At 38.0% G+C, this 21,806-nt stretch overlaps 1 long non-coding RNA gene across 1 annotated transcript in view; it reads left to right on the forward strand.

Annotated features, from left to right (window-relative positions):
- The window catches only part of LOC108446852, a 211,121-nt gene that overhangs the window by 59,337 nt on the left and 129,978 nt on the right, over nucleotides 1-21,806 (forward strand). The window contains exon 2 of the long non-coding RNA XR_001862168.1: nucleotides 9,957-10,076. This is a non-coding gene — a long non-coding RNA (uncharacterized LOC108446852). The remainder of the gene's footprint in view (nucleotides 1-9,956; nucleotides 10,077-21,806) is intronic.

A 21,806-nucleotide genomic window follows, 5' to 3' on the forward strand; every position in this document is an offset into this window, starting at 1 on the left:
AGGGTAAAACGCTGAGGAGAACAGAACATGTTCTCACAGTCTCTAATAAGGCCCCGGTGCACTCCAAGGGAATTGGGGAAATCGGGTCAGGTTCTGCTTCATTCTCAGTCACTCTGCAGAAGGGACTGACTTCAAAGCAGAGAGGTTGGGACCCTGTGTGGGATGTGCTGCCAGGGCTGCCAGGCTGAGCTCCTGCTGCCTGAGCCCCCTGAGTCAGCGGAGCATCAGCCTCACCCAGGAAAAGTTTTCTGCAAACTGTTCACTCTTTATGAGATCAGTTCTGCAGTGGCTCTGCATATTCAAACAGGGTCTGACTGACACTGCACAGAGGGGGAACAGGGAGAATGTGCAGGTATGGAAGAGGACAGTTTTGTATCATCACAAACACATAATGCTTCACGTTTTTCATAAACTAAAGTATCTCTGGTTTCACCTACACTTCTTCGAGTGCAATTGGAGAAATCATGATAGTCTTTTATGTCAGATTAAGATCAAATTTCTTAAATATGTCTAATTTGTTTTAGTCTATATTAATCAAAGCCACTTCTTTTCCCCTCCTTTTCTTAGGGAGAAACAGCAAGTTCTTTGCAATGTTTGTTATGCAATAACCAATTTTATGCAGGACACATTCTTCTTACAGGATGTTGAAATAACAATGTCTAAGACTAATTTGGGCATTTTGGGGTACACATGAATCATAAAAAATGAAGTTCATAAGGTTTGATATGTATTCCCCAATATGAAAAACAATATTTTTGAAGTTAGCCACCATAAATCAAGTTGTCATTCTTTACTGGCTTGTGGTGCTGCACTTATATCTCACAAACCGTAAGTTTATTTCACAAGTTTGTATTAATGCATTTTGTGAGAGGCTCAGAAAAACATGATGGCAACTGTTGGCAACAGAGAAGCTGAAGAGTTGGAAAGGACTGGGTTTTAAGCCTTGTTCCTGCTTACCTAACTCTTTAATTTCAAAATCTCTTTCCTGCTCACTCATACTCGTCACATGAATGACACACACAATGCCAACAGTATGACCACATTTATCCAGCATTCTGGTTCTCCTACAATCATAACTTCTCCCTTTTAGCTTGCAAATATTTGCATTCCTCCACTGAGATGAAATTCAAGTACTCTGGTGTTTATTTGAGCAGCAATTCAAAAAGATTAGAGATGGCAGAGAAATGTCATTTGCAAGGATATGGACATGGCTGCTGCAGTAAGGCCAAAGCAAAGCAGTGTCTGGCTAAACCTCTTGCCTCACAGCCTGCCCACTCTTCCATGACTTCTGGCACAAAGCAATCCCACAGTGGCTCACTGGGAGTCCTGGCAGGATTTTGACTGAGAAAGGTTAGGTCTATATGTATATATCTGTTACGGAATTCTGAAATAGTCTGGGTTTTTTTCCCCTCTCCTCTCCCAGGCAGATTCAAAATGAAGTAGGAAGCAATGCAACTGTGGGAGCTATTTGTAAAATCAGTCAGCACTGAAATGGAGATGAATTTTATGCAGGTTTATCTCCTGTTTTCTTGATTGGTCAGAAGGCAGGCAGTGGAAACCTTTGGATGTTACTGAGGTCTCTGTTCCAGAGCTGTTCTAGTGATGGCAGAGCAGGCAGGGTTCCTTTCTCTCAGGAATGACTGCTGCTTTCAGAGCCTTTACACCCTGGTGCATATGGAAGAATGATCATACCCTGCTTGTCCAAAATAGCAGCTGCTGCCTGCAGCTGAAAATGTGCTCCTCAGACAGACAGACCTCTTTGCATGGTAATGCAGTTGTTGGATACAGAATATTTTGTAGATGAGCATGCAAAGAGGTTTTGGTCTGAAAACCTGAAAGGAAAATATGTGTTACGAATAAGCACTTCTGTGATTAGCACTCTCTGTGAAATATATACATAAAATAACATAGAGAAATAGCTCCAAATTTTCAATATTTTATTTCTTCTTGATTTTTCTCTATCTTGTTCTTCCATTTTTGGCTCAATAGTCTCAGAGACAATCTCCTGCAGGAGGATGTGGCTCTAAATACCTTTTCTGTATTGTACAATGTACAAAGGTGTACAACAATATGAAAAATTGATTTATTTTTCATCAAGCATCCAGAGTAAATGACCATATATATACATTTTGAAATGTAATTCTCACATCTGAGTGAATCCTTTGCTTGATATCCTTTTGGTTCATGCTTTTCCATGCTTTTCAACAGCCATCACACATCATGGTGTTTAGGTTTTGTTTCCAGGCAAGCAAGAAAATTCCACAGAGAATTTACCTGTTAACATTATTCATGTGAGCCCACTTACCAAATAAGTGGGCTATTCAGAATGTAAACCAGGATGCATGTTTAGGTGTTTTAAATGCTGTTTTTACACCAGAAGGGTCTGTCTGCCGAGTGGGCTTGATCTTGACTGCCCCGAGCTCTCTGGAATAATTTCTGTGATTGCACATGAAGTCCAGCTGAGGCTGAAAAATGCTGCATGGTCCAGTTGAGTAATGGCTTGAGGGGCACAGAGAAGGCAAAAACCTCACTGACAGCTCTTGATAATCAGTCTGCACAGTAAGAATATTTTTGGCTGTTTCAAGTGGCTTTCTTCAAAGAGATCAAACATTGCTCATAGATATTCCAGGATCTAAGAGGAAAGCAAAGCTCAATAAATCATTTGCTTATTTACTCAGTGGAAATTCAGGCACAAAGATATGCTCCCGTCATTATTTTTTTCCTTTTTAACGTTAAACTGCTTGCCAAATTAGGAACGTATAGAAAATTATTATTGCTCTTGCTGAATTTTAATTTTACTTCTGAGAGAGTTCTTGGTGTTGACATTTAAAAGAAGATTTATGTTCACTTTCAGTTTCCATAAAGCTTTCTGTTTAAGAATTTGGTTTAGCTGTTGAGGAACTTAGTCTTTTGTTTGTCTTAAAGGTCATATTTTCTTGGATTTTACCTACAAAACCTTGAGGCAGGAACAATTGCATTCAGAAAGGCTACTTAATATGCTGAAATCTAAATACACATTGTAGTAAATTACAGTAAATATACAGCCAAAATTAACAGTAGCCATGAAAGTCCTTGGATTTGAGCTGTTAAAAGTCAAAAACCAGATGTAAAAATTTTTCAGGCTTTGAGCAACCTGGTCTAGTGGAAGTCCCTGTCCATGGCAGGGGGGCTGGAATGAGATGGGCTTGAAGGTCCCTTCCCACCCAAACCATTCTATGATTCTATTCTGTCACAGAATTACTGTGACAACCACTATAACCATGAGAGTTTAGCCAAAGAAATTTTAAGTCAAACACACCTGGAGAACCCAAGTGGTGAGGCCATCATTTATGCCATGTGACTTGCACACACACGTGGGTCAAGACAAAGGTGGACCTCACAACTGAGGACAACGGCAGATGTTTAGGGAAGAGTAAACAAAGAAAAATTCTCATCTATCAGTCAACACTAAGTTAACTTTATGTTAACACGAAATGTTTGGTTTTTTCTTATGGTAATTTGAGACTTTCAATGTTGGAGAATGTTTTTAAATGTGAAATCTGTTAATAGTTCTAGTTAGGCAACTTTTTCCACTTAATACTGGGCCCAGCACATTCTTATCAAGGTTAAAATACTTCACCAAAATAGAAGTTAGTTCCTCTCTAGGTGAAATTTGAGCAGATGCAGAGTCACTGCCAGTTCTAACAGACAAGAGGCTTTTGTGCATCATCTGTATTTCATCAAGCATGAAAAATTCCCATTGAAATCAAAAGGATTTTACCCCCGGTGTCTTTGGATGTGCTGGGACTTCTGTGATGCCTGTGATCTAAAAATATACTTTTCCTCTGCACAATTGACAAGGTGTTCTGAACAGTTAAGAATTGGCAGCCGTCAGTGTCATTTGCCACCGTTTTGTAGGTGAGAAAATTGAGGGACAGAGAGGTTAAGACATCTGATGCTGATCTGTGAGAGAGATAATCCAGAGACAAAATTACTGTTCCTCTGAATGGGAACATCTCCTGATGTCAGCTGAGATAACTGTGTCTCTGCAGGCTGTGACCTTGAAGCTCATTTTTGACTCTTCTGTAGCCTCTACAAATGATGAAGAAAGAAGAATTCATTTAATTTCCTGAATTACAAAAGTAATGTGGCTCTTCTCCTTCTACAAGAAAGGACACAGCTGCTTTTTGCTAGTAGGTAGTAAAAACAATACTTTCAAAAAAAAAAAAAAAGCCACAGATTTGTGGTTTTAAGGGATACAAGGACAATAATTATACTGCACTTTAACCCCTTTAGAGGATCATTAAGTGTAGTGAAATAATCCAACTTTAAAAAAAAATCACAGAATGCATAAGATACCCAGGGAAGACAGATGTCCAAACTGCTAAAGAACCATATTGACAATACCGAAACAAACAATGCATTTTCCTTGAAACAAATGAATGTGAGAACACGGTCTAATAGCCGCAGTATTAAGGTGGAAATGAGAAGACCCTGGAACTGAAGACTTCTGAGTTTCTATTACCATTTAATGTTAGACTGGAAAAGAAATATAAGCCATATTTTGGCATGACTTCCCCCTGTATGTAGATACATTTACTTTATTTTGGCATGACTTCCCCCTGTATGTAGATACATTTACTTTCAGGTGAGACTCCCCAATGTCTTTGATGGAAGCGAAACTATCCATTTCCATGCCTAAATTCTTTTATGCTTCAGCAGTTTGTTTGACTATAGCTATCATTTACACTGATGTATATTAGATAGCAAAAATATCTATTACTGGAAGGGGTGGCTGTTTCTGGTCCTCTCACCATTTCCAGCAGAAAGGAAATGCGTGTGTAAAACAGTAATGAAATATTTCTGGCCTTTCTCTCCTGTGCTTCATGCTGGAAGCCTCAGGCACACTGACAAATGATGGAGAACCTCTTTTTGGTGCCCAAAGTCATATTGTCAATTTTGTCAGCATTCCTCATTGCTGATGCCTGTATCCTCGGTCAGTGACTTTTCCTTCCTCAGACCCTTTTGAGGTAAAAGTAATAGCAGCACCCACAGCTTTTATTTGTAAACAGTGCTCTGCTGTTTTGAATGATGGGTCTGAGCCATCCTGCTGGTAGAAATGTGAACACTTAGACCTAGACCACAAATGTGCTCAGGTGATGGATTGCAGTTAATAATTCAAAGAGAATTTGAGGCCGAATGGAATGGTAGCACATGGCTTTACCTCCTTTTTTTTTGTGTCTGTGTATGGAACAGACAGCTGGCGTTCAGACTTACCTCTGCCTAAACTGAGGGGCACAGCAAATGTTTCCAAAGATATCGCTCCTGGCTCTACCAAGCTTTGCCAGGAGCTAAAATGCTGTAGAATACTTTTGCCTATAAAGGAGATATTCATCCAAAGCTGCCAAAAAAACTGTTGCAAACAGGAATTGAATTTTATTGTAGTGTTGGGATAGCATTATTAAACCTGATGTATTATTACTGATGAAAAAGCCCCCGGCAGAGAATGCATTAATTTTTCTGGTTCCTTGATTTGGAGAACGAGATCCATAAATATTACATAAATCTGTGGCCACTGTTCCTCTCCTCAAGCCATTTCTTTTTTTTTTTTTTTTTCCAAATGTGTCATTTCTTTAAAGGTTATTAGGATAACATCACAAAAGAAACGCTATAGCCTTAGGAAACATAATTGAAATGATTTCTAAATTGCTGTGACCTTGTGACTGCACTTTCTCCTGATAGTAGTAACTCTATTTTTCTGAAAGTCTTGAGTGAAATATCGCTCTCGGGCTATAAAAGAAACCTCAGTTATTTCTAACAATGTGTGGAGAAATAAGGCACAAGTTTTTTTGAATGCTTCCTAGCACCCCTCAAAGAACTTCTGGATGGTGTTTGGCAGTGGGACATTCCTGGTGCTCAGCAGGGGCCATGGAATTGGGCACTTAGCACTCCCTGGGGGGATGCAAATACCTAAACTAAAATTCTCCTCCTGAAAAGGGAGTTAATGTGCAGCGTTTATTTTGAGACTCACTATGTACCTCGCCCTGCAAGTCGCTTCAATTTTCATGGTTACACTTCACTTCTTCCCAGGCAAAACTACAATTCATTGCTAAGCACCAAAGCAAACGGTTTGGCAATCCCTGAAGTGGGTTAATTCCGGGAACTGGATGTGAAAGATTTTGAAAGTATTCTTGGAGCTGATGTCCCTCTGTCCTCAGAAAGATGCTTTCCTGCTCCATACCATGGTTGTCCAAAACCCAATTTTGAATCTAATTTCTCTCAGTCAGAGCCTTGCTGCAGTAATTTTCTGATTTTTGAGTTGAATAAGGCAAAAATTCTTTTATAACTTGGATAAAATTTTCACTGAGTTTTCAGCATTGTGACTCAACACCATTTTCCATATGAACATTAGTCAGAACTTGATATAGGATAACTTGTATATTTCTGAAGCTTCAGTTTATGAAATGGATTTTCTACTAGAAATAGAAAAGGTTGTTTTGTTGTTCAGATTGATTACTCCTTCGGCAATTAGTGTGATGGGTATGTGGAGGAGGGCAGTGAATGACAAATATTCATGGCTACAAAGTTAATGCCTTGACTGATAAAACATCAGTGCACAGAAACCATTTTTTAAGAAAAATGGATAACAATCAATACTGCTGACTGTCTGAAAATTGCTCTTGCACAATCCAAATGATTAATTGCTAATTAATATGTGCTAGAACTTGGTGTGGGAACCTCAGGTAAGCACACAGGAGTTTATTGTGTGTCCATCATTGCTGTAAGAGTGATTATTTTTCCTATATGACTGTAAAAAAGTGTGTCTCTTTTTCCTTACATTTTAGAAACATTTTAAATTCTTTTGTTTACTTGTGGGGAGAAACTTGCTGTGCCTTTTCCTCATGATATGCACTGGAATACTTTTCCTTTCCAATAAATTCTGGTTTACGAGTCATAGTCAGCTTAAGAGAGGTGTTGAGCACAAGGTTTCATAGAGAAGATGTTGCATATCATATTTTATTCAGCTCAACATCAATACTTAGGAAGTCAAAAAAATCTATGACAATCTAATTTAAAATTAATATTTGAAAATCCATTTGGATGTGTCAAAAGTTCAGAAAAAAAATTACTTAATTTTTTTGTCTAATGACATTCTATCTATCTTCGCCAGGAGCTTTGCCTAAACTTGCAGGAATTGTTCCTTAACATGAATTATGTGTATGTTCATAGCTAACAGTGGTTAGAGCATGTTCAGAAAAACAACAAACAAAGCCTTTTCAGACTGCTTGGCATTAATTCACTCATTCTCACCTATACACTTAGGAAATGAGATATCACATCTAATTTTTCACTGGGAAATTAAAAATCATACATAATAATAAATAATTTTTCCTTCACAAGCATTTGACAGAGGAGGTACACATCACCTGAAAAGGAAGCTTCTATAACAACTATTCCTTCACTTTATTTTCAGAACCAATATGTTTTTCATGTTTGATGAAAGAGAATTTATTTATTGCTGGGATGATTTATTTGCCTCTGGTTATTTATGCAGTTATTTACTTGAATATAGACTTGAGAATTCAAACAAATGTTCACTGTCCATCACAGACTTACTTTAGAAGGATTTATCGGTATCACAAATAATTGTAAATTTAGTTCTTTTTTTTTTCCCCCCCAACTACTGCTTTTAAATGAGTTACATTCCAGACAATCAGCTCAACACCTAAAAAAAGTGAGTTGTGAGAGAGCAATTGCTAGAAGCTTTCTGGAAATCAGGCCTTTAAAAATGGGTGTTCAGATGGTTAGAAGCTTTTAAAGCTATGTCCTTTTTCCTTCAGTGGCTTTGTCTAGAGTTAAACACAGGAGAGTCATTACAGCATCTACCTCTCAGGCCAGCAGTGATGATTTGTGGGGAAATTAGTACAGGCAGATTACTGTAAATAGGAATTTGAAGGACAAAGGACATTCTTGGTATATGGAAAGTGATAAGCCTCAGTAGGGGTAAAGGATGGCAATGAATTCCTGCAGGGAAGTAAAGACCTACTGATTGGGATGCAAATACGTGTAAGAGAACATCTTAAATCTGATTTAAACGCCCAGAACAGTTCCCAGGACCCGGTCAAATATCTCAACAAGGCTGTATAAATGAGATGTCGGTCCAAAAAGAAATTTAAATTGATCTGTCAGAAGTAGCAGCCTGTTAAGGTCTTTTATATACAACACAAAATGATAGACCAGAACAGAACCAAACCAGAAAAAACCAGTCCAGGATTTATTGTAGCATTAGTGATATGACAGGGACTACACATGGAGTATTTAATCACATGTGAGGTGCTGAGACAAAGAGTTTGTCATAGTTTCCTCTTTATGGGATACTTTTCCTGTGCCCTTTGTTTAATCCCCTTCATTTTCTGTTCCATGTGCCTTAGAATGGTAGGAGGAGCAGCTTTGTAATTGTTACATAGAGCCAAAACAGATCCATAAAATTAGAATTTTGTAGATAGAAATCTGTAAAATTAAAACTCCATAAATTTCTGTGGAAATTGGGTTATTTAGATAGTCTATAGGAAGATAGAAACACAATTAGATAAGGTAAGGAAAACTGTGTGAGGTGACTAATAATGCTTGTATGCTTTTATTCTCTACCTTATGGAATTAGCGTGACACCATAAAGAGGACTATAATTTCAGAACATGTTTCTTGGTGCTCTAATTTTACTGTAGGTGAACACATTTGTACTTCTGTGTGTGAAACAATATGTGAAGTAACAAAATGTTCTGTGATTCTTTTTATATATTTGTGTATTAGATGTATTAGGAGCCACTTTATTCAGAAGAGCATTTCTGTCCTGTGCAGTACCCAGAAACATGCTGTTCTCCTCAGATGGAGTTTAAAGGAAATTTCACTCTTTGTATTTTAAAGGGTTACGTTTGAACCATGTTTTGTTCCAAGGATGTTCATTCAATCCAACACCCAGGTAGTAGAGGCACTTTGGCACTTTTCTGATTTTCATCTTAGAGCAGCAGAGGAACCTCTCAGGTCCGAGTGCAGTCTTCCTCCTGGGACTCAAAACTGTCAGATAGAAACTCTGTGTAGCAGGAAGGAAAAACTGAGACTCAGATAAAAACCACCACTTGTCTCTGCAAAGAAACTGCCTTAATAGTGGAGAATTCTTTCTCTTTGAAAGCAGGCTGAAAGCAACCAGCTTACTATGCATAGATGTCAAGCTACATTCCTCAATTTGGAAAATCAAATTGAACCAGTGGAAAAGTCTAATGCATTTTGTTTATTTAGACTACTAATACATTAGGTTGTAGAAGTTAATTAGATGGTATCCTTTGGAAGCCAGGTATTAATTAAACACTTACTAAGTGCAAGAAGAAACCAGGGTTAAATTCAAAATCATGGTGTTTAGTGAACTCTTAGTGATGCTACAAGTTGACCAAGGAACTATAAATCATCCATTACTGTATTTGATTGAACTGCTGATTAATGAAAGTGTTGCTTAAGCACAGAGAAAGATTGAAAGTAAGTGCTGCCTTTTCCTTTATGTACCAAGACACTGCTGGACTTTCTTTAACCTGTTACCTATCTGAACTACAATATATTTTGTTGTGAGTTTATACTCAATTGGCTATGAAAGTTGAAAAACAAGCATAAAATAGAATTGTGTTTTACACATTAATCTAAACATTTAGTTCTTGTATCATTTCTGTTTAAAAAAAAACCAATTTGCACTTCTGAAAAGTATTTTTGCACCACTTTCTGATAACCCTGCTTGATTTGTAAGGTTATCAACAATAATAACATGGACTGGTCTTGAAGATAAGGTGTATGAAAAAAACTTACCTGGAGGCTATTTAGGTCTCTCTATCCTTCTTCTCACAGGTATCACTTTTCTGTAACTCCCTCTCTCTCTCTCCTTTTTACCTTAAGTGCTACCAATAACAATCTATCTGCTGTTCCTTTCACAGGTTCTGCTTAACATCAGAAGATGCTGTTCTCCTTTTTTACTGCTGGAATTGTGTGTATCAAGAAAGAGCAGTGGTGGTCAGCGGTGTTGCCATGGCTTTCGCGCTCCCTTAGGCAGCAAGGTAAGGCTTTCATTTCATCCTGCCTTGGACAAGGATTTTGTGGACATGAAAGTGGAACTTAAAATAAAACCTGAATTTGTTATCATATTTACTCCTCCCACTAAGTGTGTTCATATTATCTACTTGTTTTCTCTTCAGCAAGGGTCAAAGCAGTCTGGTAATGCCAGTCAGAAAAAATAACAGCTGCTTCTACAGCTCCTTCTTCTTTGGGTCATGAGGAACCAAACACCCAAAAGCTGCCTCTGAACCAGAAGGTTGGGTTTATGTGTAACTGAAAAAATGGTGCATTATTTTTCACCTTGATGTTGATTTTCACCAAGGTGTTTTTAGAGCCTCTTCTCATCTGCACTGCCTGCCAAGTGTCTCACTGAGGGATTGTGTCCTTCCGAGTGACATCAGAACACACTGGAGGTGATGTAAATATTCTCAGAAAGTTTACAGAGGAATTTTCTTCTTTCTGATGACTTTTAACATTGTTTAATACAAAAGGTTAATTGTGAGATAAGCTCCTACCTTCCTGTTTTGACTTTGCAGCTTTTGTAAAAGTGGATGATGGGAAATTGTGATGAACTTTAGACCTCAATTTCAAGCATTTCATTAAACTTTAGACAATGCAATACTTTCCACATTTCTTCTTAACGTGCATTTGTCAAACAGGTATTTATCTGCTTGTACAGCAGTGCCTCTGATGGAAAGTGGCTGGTACTGAGTGTTACTTCTCTGGCACTTTAAAGGTATAATTTATCCAATTAATAGCTTTCTTGAAAATAGTGTAGCTAAGATAACCACTGGATAATTAATATTCAGATATAAATTATTGAATAAAGGTTAAAAAGTGTGTATTATCAAAGACTATCTTCAAGTGAATTAAAATGTTCTTACAGAATAATTTTTCTAAAATAAGGTGCATAACTGGCAGTACACCAATTTAAAAATAATTTACAGAAAAAAATGTTTATAACAATTTTTCCTTTGTTTCATTAGAATCTCATTTGTTGAATTTGGTTAATCAGATTATCTTGTTTGTTCATTTTGGGTAGATGCTTTTAATAAAGAATTGAGGAAAAGAAGAGAAATAAATTTAAAGAAAATAAAGAAAGCGTAACTATGATGACTAGAACAGTTAATAATAGAAGGCTGAGAGCAGATCTGGTAACAACCTTTCCAGATTAAAATGCTGAGAAAAGGAAGGCCAAATCTTCCAACTCCATGTTTTCCAAACATGGAAGAGCATGAAATGTGTCCCATTTACACTGAGAGATACGCAATTTGGAAAAGCCTTGCAAAATATGAGACTTTGGAAAGACGATGCCTGGTCAGACCAGATGAAGGACTGGATAGGAGGAAAACAGAGAGACTCCATGATATTTCTGAACCCGCTTTCAGATCATATTTCAGTGACACTGTACCCTGAAAATCCTGATTTTCTAATTGAACACAATTTATACATTCTTGTGCTCTCTCTACTGTATTGTCTGTAAGAGACCTGTTTTGAACCTATATATTTTCCTTCCAATGCAGACATGTGTCTTTCCTTTCTTATACCTTTTTTTTTTTCATCAGGAAGAAATTTTTTCTTCAGTCTCTGAATTTATTGAATTATATATACACAAAAAAATACAGAAGGAAATATTTACTTATGAATACAGAAATCTTATATATATGAATATATATATATAAGCAATTCGCTCAATTAATTCTGAATTTTTAACATGCAAAACCTAATAGAATTGTGATTATTTCTTCAGAAAAAGATAAAGTAATTGTCAAAATATAACAGAAACTGATTGATTCTATTACCATTGAGCAGAACGGCCATTTTTTAATAGAAATGGCTGATCTCACTACGGAAGAAAGAACCAGATGTAATAAATGTGTTCGTGACCTTATTTACTTGCTGTGACAAAGAAAATTCAATGTCCTTAAAAATAATGTATTTTCTTTCTGGTTTAATTTAATGTTAAAATTACATGGCTCAAGACAAATACACTTAGTGCATCAGTTTAATAATTGTATTGATCAGCCTGTGCTGCTAGACAATAGATTTGTCTTGTACTACTGCCTCTTGGTACTTCTATAATTTTCTACCCTCTCTATTTGCAATGTTAACTTTAAAATGTACTTAAAATACTCAGCTCTCAAGCAATTTGAAACACCAAGAATAATCAATAACCTTGGCAACAATTAGATCTCCTGTGATGTAGAAAGTCTAAAAATAGTCAGTTTTGGAGGGCACACCACTGTTTTGCTGCAGTATCCCTCAATGTAATACCTAGTTTGGTGCTGCTGATTGTCACTAGTTTTGAACCAGGACCAATTAGCAGAAAAATATAAGGACACTTCTTAGATAATCAGAGGAAAAAAACCCATTGTACACATGCTTCACCTGTACATTCAGAGCAGCACACTTTGCTAGAGCATTTCTTCATACTCATAGAATAATTGAGGCAAAAACCTCTCCACAGAGTTCTACCTGACAATAAACACAAGTACAGTTATCACTGTGACCGTGGCAAAAGCCTCTGTGTGTGTGTGATACATGTGCTGCCTCATTTTCTGCACATAAAGCACTACAATTTCTTCAGGTTAAAAGACTCAGGCACATATGACTTTCTGTGGAGCTCATGTCTCACTGCATTTAAAAAAATACAGCTTTATCTTTTTTTCTGCATGTGGACTTTGTTCTTCAGAATATTTGTATTAAATCTGTTTTTCTCTTCTGTTTATACGTGCTATTCCACTGTTTAAGTCTTCTGAACATTTGTTTGCAAAGCCAAAAAATAATTGATACTGAAATTCAAATACAATCTAAGCAACCTGCCTTCACTGCATTAAGATTCATATAAGATAGCCTCATTATACCATTCTGAGCTCTGAATCTGCACCCAAAATAAATTCAATCCATCATGAAATACTTTTTCATCTCATAATGGGCCACTAGTGAGCTGTCTTCATGTGCCAGCTGAAAGCAAACAGCCAAAAGCAAACAGCTAGAACAGGCTAAGAGTAAACACGTCGCACTAGGAGTCAGACAGGAGGCAGAGTTTTAGCTGTCTTCACATTTACTTTGTATTCACTGGCTTCTAGGGAGCAATTCTGCAATTCTTACCAACCTAGGGGAGAAGAAAATCAGACTAAAATACAGTTTCAGACAGCATTATAGTGGAATATACAATATAAACAGAATAGGACATGTTGCAAAGGTTGCTGGGTGAAAGCCAAAGCAGCAAAGGAGATGTGTGATGCTGAAGTGTTCAGAGCCTGTTGAAGTTTTTTAAAGAGCCCCGTTTTCCACCAGAAAATGCTTATTCAGTGGAATTGAGGCATTCTCTTAGCTCTGACAGATCAAGTCCGCTGGAAGAAATCCTTCCAGCCACCCCTTTCTGGGCCATTCTTTCCCTTGGGCCCCACGTGTGGTGGTTGTTCTGGATTGTTTGGCTGAGAGGCTTCACCCGCAGCCTCCTCAGACTGACTCTGGACTCTCCTTGCCACGCCAGAAATATTCACAAACTCTGTTTCCATTCTTCCAATTGTTTTTCTTTTAATTCCCACCTTTGGAAGATTTCTTACTGCTGAAATTTGGTTCTGATACTGAACAAAAGCAATTTCACCCCTTGCCCCTCCTTGCTGCAGTTTTGAAAATGAGGGATTTCTGCAGGATGGAAATTTTGGCCTGGTGTCTATCCTTTCACAAAACTACAGTGAATTTTGATGGAGCAGAGCAGTCAGCAGGCAACCACCGGAGCTGCAGTATGAACATTGGATTGGCAGAGTAATTCTACGGGGGTAAGGTGCACTAAGGTCTTGCTTAATGTGGGAATTGGCATTCCAAATCAGAGTGAGAGAGCCGTGTACTAGGACCATGATCCATCTGCTTATCCTGCTATGCAAGTGAAGCCTCAGAGAGCTTTCTCTGAGTGACCCAATCTAGCAGATATTCTTTTCTCACAGCCTAAGATAGCACTTATTAACTGCATTTCCTCTTTAATTTGTAAAGCTTGATGGTGGTTTGTATCTTACATGGGAAACCTTATGGATTACAATGGAAAACAGAGACCACAATGTGGAGTTATACAGAAATTAGTGGATTTGGAGATGATTTAAACTATTAGCAGTCTGCTCTAAACTAAGAGCACTGGAATGTTTATTCTTTTTGTGTTTTTAGAAGTAATGCAATATTTGGACTTTAAACTTGTTTGGTAGTCTCTAAGCATTATGATTATAGGCTGTTCCCTGACTGAGGTGATAAAGAAATTGCCAAAATATATTTTCTTAGATGAGCAGTCTTTCTTTCTGTCAATGAAATATACTTACCCCTGTAATTTCTCATCTTTAGCCTTTTCTTGCTGTACTTGCAACAGGCTGGAAATCAACTAAGCCCTGAATTGCTTGGATGTTTATTTAGAGGAAAGAAACACTTAAATTTATGTAAATCAAACTATAAAGAGATCAAGAAGCTTGATAACTGTGAAGTGTTGAGAGGATCTCTAAAAATATCAAATAAGCAGCATGTTAAGAGTGCAGCTTTGCAGACACTCAACCTTTCCTTTTCAGGCTATCAAACCAGTCAGCTCAGCATGCAGGGAGTTAATGATAAATGACACTGGCTCTCTGGGGAGGCAGAATAAATGCTAACAGGGTGGTTCAGTGCAGATCTTTTTCTCTGTATAAAGAGCAAAAGGGTTTGTCAGGGGTTTCTGGAGTTCTGGATGCTGGTTGAACAGCGGATTGTGGGCACCCACACTGCAGGAGGCTCCAATCATCCCAACACAGCCAGAACACTTTTATCACGCATGTGGAGAGCATGTTTTTGAAGAAACCTGTCAGAGTAGTTTGTCTCTGAATAGAACTATTTCGAATTATTTCCACTTTTCTGTTTCACAAGGAAGCCAGAATTTTAAAAATTCCATTCATTCCCTAGTTTCTTAATATAGCCATAAACTCTCAGACCTCCAGATACTGATGGAAACAAATTCTGGTAGATCTCTACCAAAATGTTCTCCTTGAGAACACCACAGCAGCTCCTGTGCTGGCTCTGTCCCTGTCCTTGGAAGCTCACTGTTCCTCTAAACATTCACTGATGTCTCTGTACTGGACCTGGGGTTTGGAGTGGGGAGAAGAATGACCCCTGCAACACTGGCAATCACTGTAAAACTTAAGGGAATGAACTTCAACAGCAAATATTTTATCTTCTCGACAAGTAAACACTTCAGAGTTCCTTTCAAAGGGTAATAAAAACGGAGTGGCTTAAAGAAAAGGGGAAAAGAAAAAGGACATATTTTGCGTTTCAGAGATTTGCTGGCAGGTCCTGAGCAGGTGTAAATCAATTCTGTTCCGTTCAAGTCAGGAGACTTCTGGTGATTTAAACCAGACAGGAACTTTACCTTTAACTGTGGTCTACCCATGGAAGGAATGCATTCTATGGAAGCATTTAATTGCTAAAAAAGTAGAGCCAATTTTTACCAAATGTGAAACAGAATCATAAATTAAAGAAATATGAAAATGTAAATGTACATGTGTACGCATTAGGGGAAAGATCATACTGTGCACAGAGGCTCTGCTGGCTAGGTGCACCTGCAGTGCTTTCATTCAGCTGCTGCAGAGGGAGCCCAGGTTAATTAAAAAACTTTTTTCCTCTGTTAAAGAAAAAACTTGTTAATTTCCAGCTTCATTATATTGGGATGACAAAAATCAGTGTCTGGCTGGGATCAGTGAAAGGTTACTTTTCTAACAGAGCTCTATCAGCGGCTAAAGACTCTGTTGATGGAGGGGGTGAATTTATGTGCTTGGAATTGCACTCCTGTGGAATTGATCTGCAGAGGAAAGGGATGTGTTTGAAGGAAATCATGCTGGACACAATGGTTGCTGCGTGAGTGCTGCTTGGCGGGGACTGACCCCTGTAAGGCACAGTGGGACACATAAACCTCGAGGCACTCTAAGCAGGGAACTGAATTCCCTCAGTAATTCAAGCTTGCGGATCAGATTTGGAGCAGGATGGCAGATTGGATCTGGAGGACAGAGGCAATGACCACACAATTGCAGGTCTCCTCCTAAGGCTTAAGATAACAGACTCTATTATGCTTCGCATTTAGGTGGCAAGGTCGACAAGGTCAAGTTTTTTACTTCATTTGAGGAATGGCAACTTCAGTTGCCTGTAATCTGTCATTTTACCTTCTAGGACTAGCACATTTAACATGATTTCTAGAGTAAATGATTATCAGAACAGACATAATTATTAAACCAAGGATGTGGATATGAGGTTTGAGAGACGGACACGCAAGCCTGCTGTGCTCTCAGTGTAGTTTTGAACATCTGTATGTGTGATACCTGGTCCTCAAACATCCTTAGTAAATGCCAGACTTTCATCAGGCCTTGATCTTTCATTTACTGTTACCACTGAGCAAAAAAATACAAGAGAAGAAAGAAAACTAAATTGTTGTTTCCCATGAATTATTATGAGGAATTAAATGTCGCTGTAACAGTGGCCTCTTCGTAGTGAAACAATAGGGAATCCTGAATGACAGTGTGAGAGACAACAATTTCTCTCATATTAAATGGCCAAAATACTGAATTAATTTTGATTCCAATCTACTTGAAGACTTTAATGAAGGTGGAACAAGCCAAATTACTCAGTATTTTTGAAAGTACTCAGACTGGGCCAAGCTCTGTGCTTGGCATCTGTGCCAGTGCTCTCTTTTTGTTCCAGGTTCCCTCTGTTGTAGTTCACTGCTTGTTTACAAGACCAGACTTCTTTCTTGTGGGCCAATCTTTTATTTTGCTTTCTCAGGTTGCAGTCTCCCAAGGTAATTGGAATGTATCCTAATTAAGTTTTGTTAGTTTGAAGAGAAGAGGCCATTATATACCTGGGATGGGAAATACTATACAAGGTTCAATAATTATCATTGTGCTGGTTATTAAGCATTTCAGACTGCCTATCTGCTCTATTGACAACCTATTTGCAATCATCATTTTTAGATGAATATTCATAATGACTGTAGAAATATAAAATATGATACTTGGCAACATTTATGCAATTAAATAGACAATTAAATTCTGCTGGTAGTAATGGAAATTAAAATCTTCAGACTGATTAGAAGGTTAGGCTCTATTAATTTTCACCCTCTACACATCTATCCCTGTAGCTCTCTGTCCTCTTCAGATGTTTCAAAGGTGTTCATCTGTGCCCTTGAATTATAGAATAATTTAATGTCTTTTATCATGGTGCAAAATGGCACAACATCTTTAAAAATGAATATATGTTAACAAATCTTACATAAATATCCACATTGATGTCTTAATCTCTCAAATGTAGATGTGAAATTTTTTGTGCAATCACAAGATTTAATAGCTTCTCAATGTGAAGAAAAGTACCCCATTTGAACAAACTAAAAAATGTAAGGAGAGATTAGGCCTATGCTTCTTTGATGGGTAGAAGTTCCATCTGAACAAGATCCATAATTATTTCTCAGTTTCTGAAAGTGCCAAAATCTTGACATTACCTTCTATGTCATTAGTGCATTCCTCCTTTCCCAGCTTTGCTCAGGGCTTCGGTGAGTGTTGGCTGTTGTGGTCTTTTACCACACCTTGCAAAAAGTAATCGAATCCAGCTTCAGTTCTGTGACAGTCTGAAAAAACCCTCAGGCTGTTTGCTCTGCTTCTGAATCTTTCTCACTTTATTTCAGAGACATGGGAGATTTGCAGTAGGATTTTTGCCCAAATGGAGTATTTTATTTGCTGAATTTTTGTTTGTGTTTTACAGCCGTTGTCAGGAAAGAGAAAGAAGGTCAGTGGTAAAAGCTGCCTTAAAATGTTCCTGTCTATTGTATTTCAACAGGCAATATTGCTGCCTTCATTTGGAGTATCCTTCAGAGTGCCAGCTCACCCTTTACATAGCCCTGAGAGTCCATTTATTTCACACATCAATTACACACTTGACATTTTAACACCGTGTCTCTGATTTTAATGGATTTTAGGAACTGCATTATGATTAGAGAGAAATGCTTCATTCAGGAGACACCCATCACTTACATAAAGAACAGAAACATAAATTACAAAATGTTAAAATTAATGTAACTGGAACTCCAGAAAAAATACAAAATACCTGTAGAATTTCCATCTCCTCAGCTGTTTCTCCTGTGCAAGTCCAGGAAATTCTCTACAGCTCTGATATTTGAATCTTTTTTTGAGTTACTGAAAATAGGATTTCCCTCACGGTCACTACATGCTACAGCCTTTAATATTGTTAAAAGGACAGCTCAGAGGAATTAGAAGGGTTCTGAGATCACTGCAAATGTTCTTCTGAGTTAAAGAAATTCTCAAGTGTTAATTTGATGATTTCAGCTTTCCCCTTTGCAAGACCCATCATTTACTTGGAAAGCCATGTGGCTAATGCCTGAAATCATCCTTTTAGGTCTTCCCTCTAAGAAAGTTGTACTGTTTGTTTACTTCTTTCAATAAAATGCTTCAATAGCAAAGATACTTTTCTAGTGTACCAAGAAATTTTTGACTGCTATTTAAATCGCCTCAGTTACAGAATCAATTGACCTACAAGTAATTTTACAACAAATTTGCTGGTATTTGATTAGCAGCTGCATTTCAAAACTTGCATTAATGGAACTTGATAACTGGACTTTCATCCTCTGCTGAGTTTATTAATTTGTGTTAGAACTTCACAGAGGGTTCCCAAATTTGTAGAGAGTGGAGAAGAGAACGTTTGGCAAACACAAACTGTTTCAGTTGGTTGCTATCTAAGAATAAGGAAAAGACAAATGTATACAAAAAAGCTTAAGAGAAATAGAAGTCAGACACTATTCTATTTATTCTTGCTTCTTCAGGTGGTACTTTAGCTACTTTAGGAAGCTCTTGAGCTGTGAGATTTTTCAGCCCCTACGAGCATTGGTATCGGGAATACTTGACTCCTGTTAAAAAAGCTGGATTCTTCTCAGAAAAATGAGATAAAAAGCAATCTACCCAGTCTGCAGACCAAGTCTAGCCAAGTATTTTCTCTTTGTCATTAATAAGAAAAACAGCGTATATGCAAATTTAATTTTAAGTGAACTGAATTTACTCATGCAAGTGAGAAACAATTCATCTCTCTGGGACGTCTGTCTCTATGGCATGAGCCTTTATGTCTGAAATATGTGTATTAGTGTCAGTTGCTCTGGGCAGAAGGGAATGAATTTCCATGGAATAATTCCATTTAACCTCTCTGTACGTGTCATCTCTTATTTAAGATATTTTGCATATTCCTCTCGAAGTGTCCGTAGAAAATAAGAACCCATTATCACTTCATTCCAGGGAAATTATGACTGGATTTCTGAGAGTGTCTTAGGCTGGACTGGAAGTCACAATGCTGTGTTTGATTAAGTCTGCTTAATAACACCAGTGTGGCACTTGGCCTGCATTAGGGCTTCAGACCTTGCCCTGGCAGTCTACTAACAGGTGTCTGAGAGCCTCACTGCAAATAAAATCACGTTGCAAAGGAAAAACACCAGGACACAGTTCTGACCCCAATTCTCACCCCCAACAGGGATGGGGAGATGGTAGAACAAAGGTCTATCCTGAACCATGATCATTAAGAAGCTGTTCAGAAAGCAGCTCACTGTCACAATTCATTTCCCAGCACTCCCAGCTCTGACTAGAGCCGCCTGGGTGAGTGATCCCAGCACTTTTGAAGGTGTAGGGCTTGTTTTCTGATAGTTTAAATTAATCTGTTTGGCTGAGACCTAACAGGGACTAGGAGTGCCCAGACAGTCAATTACCTGGTCTCAGAAGAAAACATGTTTACTGATCATTGCAGATGTGGTGGCATCTCACTGCCCATTGTGCTAATTAATTGCACTACCCAGGGTTTTGGGACAGGAGATACACATATGACCATATATTGCTGCCTTGCCAGCTATCAGTATCTCCAGCTAAAGGATCAGGAGGGTATATGGGATATCACTCTTAAGACTTTCAACTGAAAAAAAAATTGTCTCAGAAGATGAGAATCTGTTTCTGATGTGAAATACCCTCTTTTTTTTTCCCCCTGCTGGAATTACTTCTGACTTATGAATGAAAATGAGAAGTTTTATGGTGTTGCTGTTTAATGTACTTAAATTCTGGTATGACAGACTACACTATCACTACAGGAGGTAAATTAAATCCTCATCAAAGTGTTATGCAGAGCCTCTGGGCTGGGCTATGTAGGACATAGTGCATAAATCGTATCGCTTGGCCCAAGGCACTATAAATCATCTACACGTCTGGGTGCAATTTCCTCTGTATTTTCCCTAGCTCCAAGGTGTAAATACAGAAGATGAGCAGAAAGTTACTGGTTTATGCAGCATTGGCCTCAAGACTCAAACCAGCATGTGATTCACTTGGAAGTCACAAGGAATTTTAGAAATAAATTTGGAGTCCAGTGGCTATCCAGTTTTGGAGTGCTTAAGGTGCATTCAAATCCAATTTTCAGTACTTAGAAACGTATTGAAAATGAAAGTTGCAGTTGTCTAAAATTCATTTGCAGGTGTGGGATTATCCAGGAAAATAGTTTACTAGATTTCAGTACGGCTGTGGCTACAGGTGCCTATTAGAGGTAAAACAGGGCACATAATGCACCATCCAAACATTTACTCATGTTGTCCTGCAACCTCCCATGTGGCTCAAACCCTATGGATGAGGATGGGTGCAAAGCAATTTCTGTTTGTTGTGTCTCTGCAATGAGATATTTGCATAGAATTCTGAATTATTTATATATTCTCTTCCAAGCTGCAGTATAAGTACATAGATTATGTCTAGGACCATATATATGAATATTGGGGATGCCTTGGTGGCTATAAATTCATAGGGTCACATATTGATCTTTTGATTTAGTTATGTGGAGTTTTATCGAGTAAATGCCACAGTGAGAAGTTAAGGGAATAAACTACTATCTTTATTAAGAGTATCTTGATGTCAACTTGCAAAGGGAACTGTGCTGTTAAACCATTTTTTCCCTATTCTTTTTTCCAGAGGAAGAGTGCTGAGTTGTAATAAAATACTGTCTTTAAAAAAACCTAAGACAACCCCTCATCTCTTCCCACAAACTGGGAAAACGTGGGGCCATCAATATGTTCAAATATTCATACAGAGCAGATTTTTTCCGCTAAATCTAGGTAATTATCCTCCCTTGTGATGCATCTAATTGATGTTACACTTACAGTAATAAACACCAGGTGCATGTTATCTTGCACTGATATTTAGAAACTCTACCAAGGTGTTGTGCCTGAAGGTTTACAGGCAGAAGTAAAAATACAACAGGCAAGCAGGGGAAAGAAAATAATGAAACGTTCTTGGTGAAATTTACTTTCTTGCAGTTTTCAGCTCCAAGTACCTGTTCACTATTCCCTGTGCCGCTTCATCTGTGATGAGTGAAGCTGTTGTGTCCATGGCTGGGAATTAAGACACAGACACTGCCCACACTGCTGTGATTTCTGTAACTGCTGAACTGTAATGATCTGAGGGTCCATCCTTTCAAGGAACACAGGATATGTCCTCAGAGATGATTTAAAATGCAAGGTGTGATTACCTTTCTGTACTGATAGGTTTTTGTAAATGTTTATAAAGTGCTAGACTCGAGCTGCAGTTAGAATCTATTAACTGATAACTGTCCAATTTTTAGAATGTAGATAATGAAGGAGAGAAATGGCTCTGTGCTGATATCACTTCATGTAATTACACAACTTCCTGGTGCGTGTTTCTTTCCCT

Source organism: Corvus brachyrhynchos, unplaced genomic scaffold (genome assembly GCF_000691975.1).
Source record: "Corvus brachyrhynchos isolate BGI_N302 unplaced genomic scaffold, ASM69197v1 scaffold114, whole genome shotgun sequence".
Taxonomy (NCBI): Eukaryota; Metazoa; Chordata; class Aves; order Passeriformes; family Corvidae; genus Corvus; species Corvus brachyrhynchos.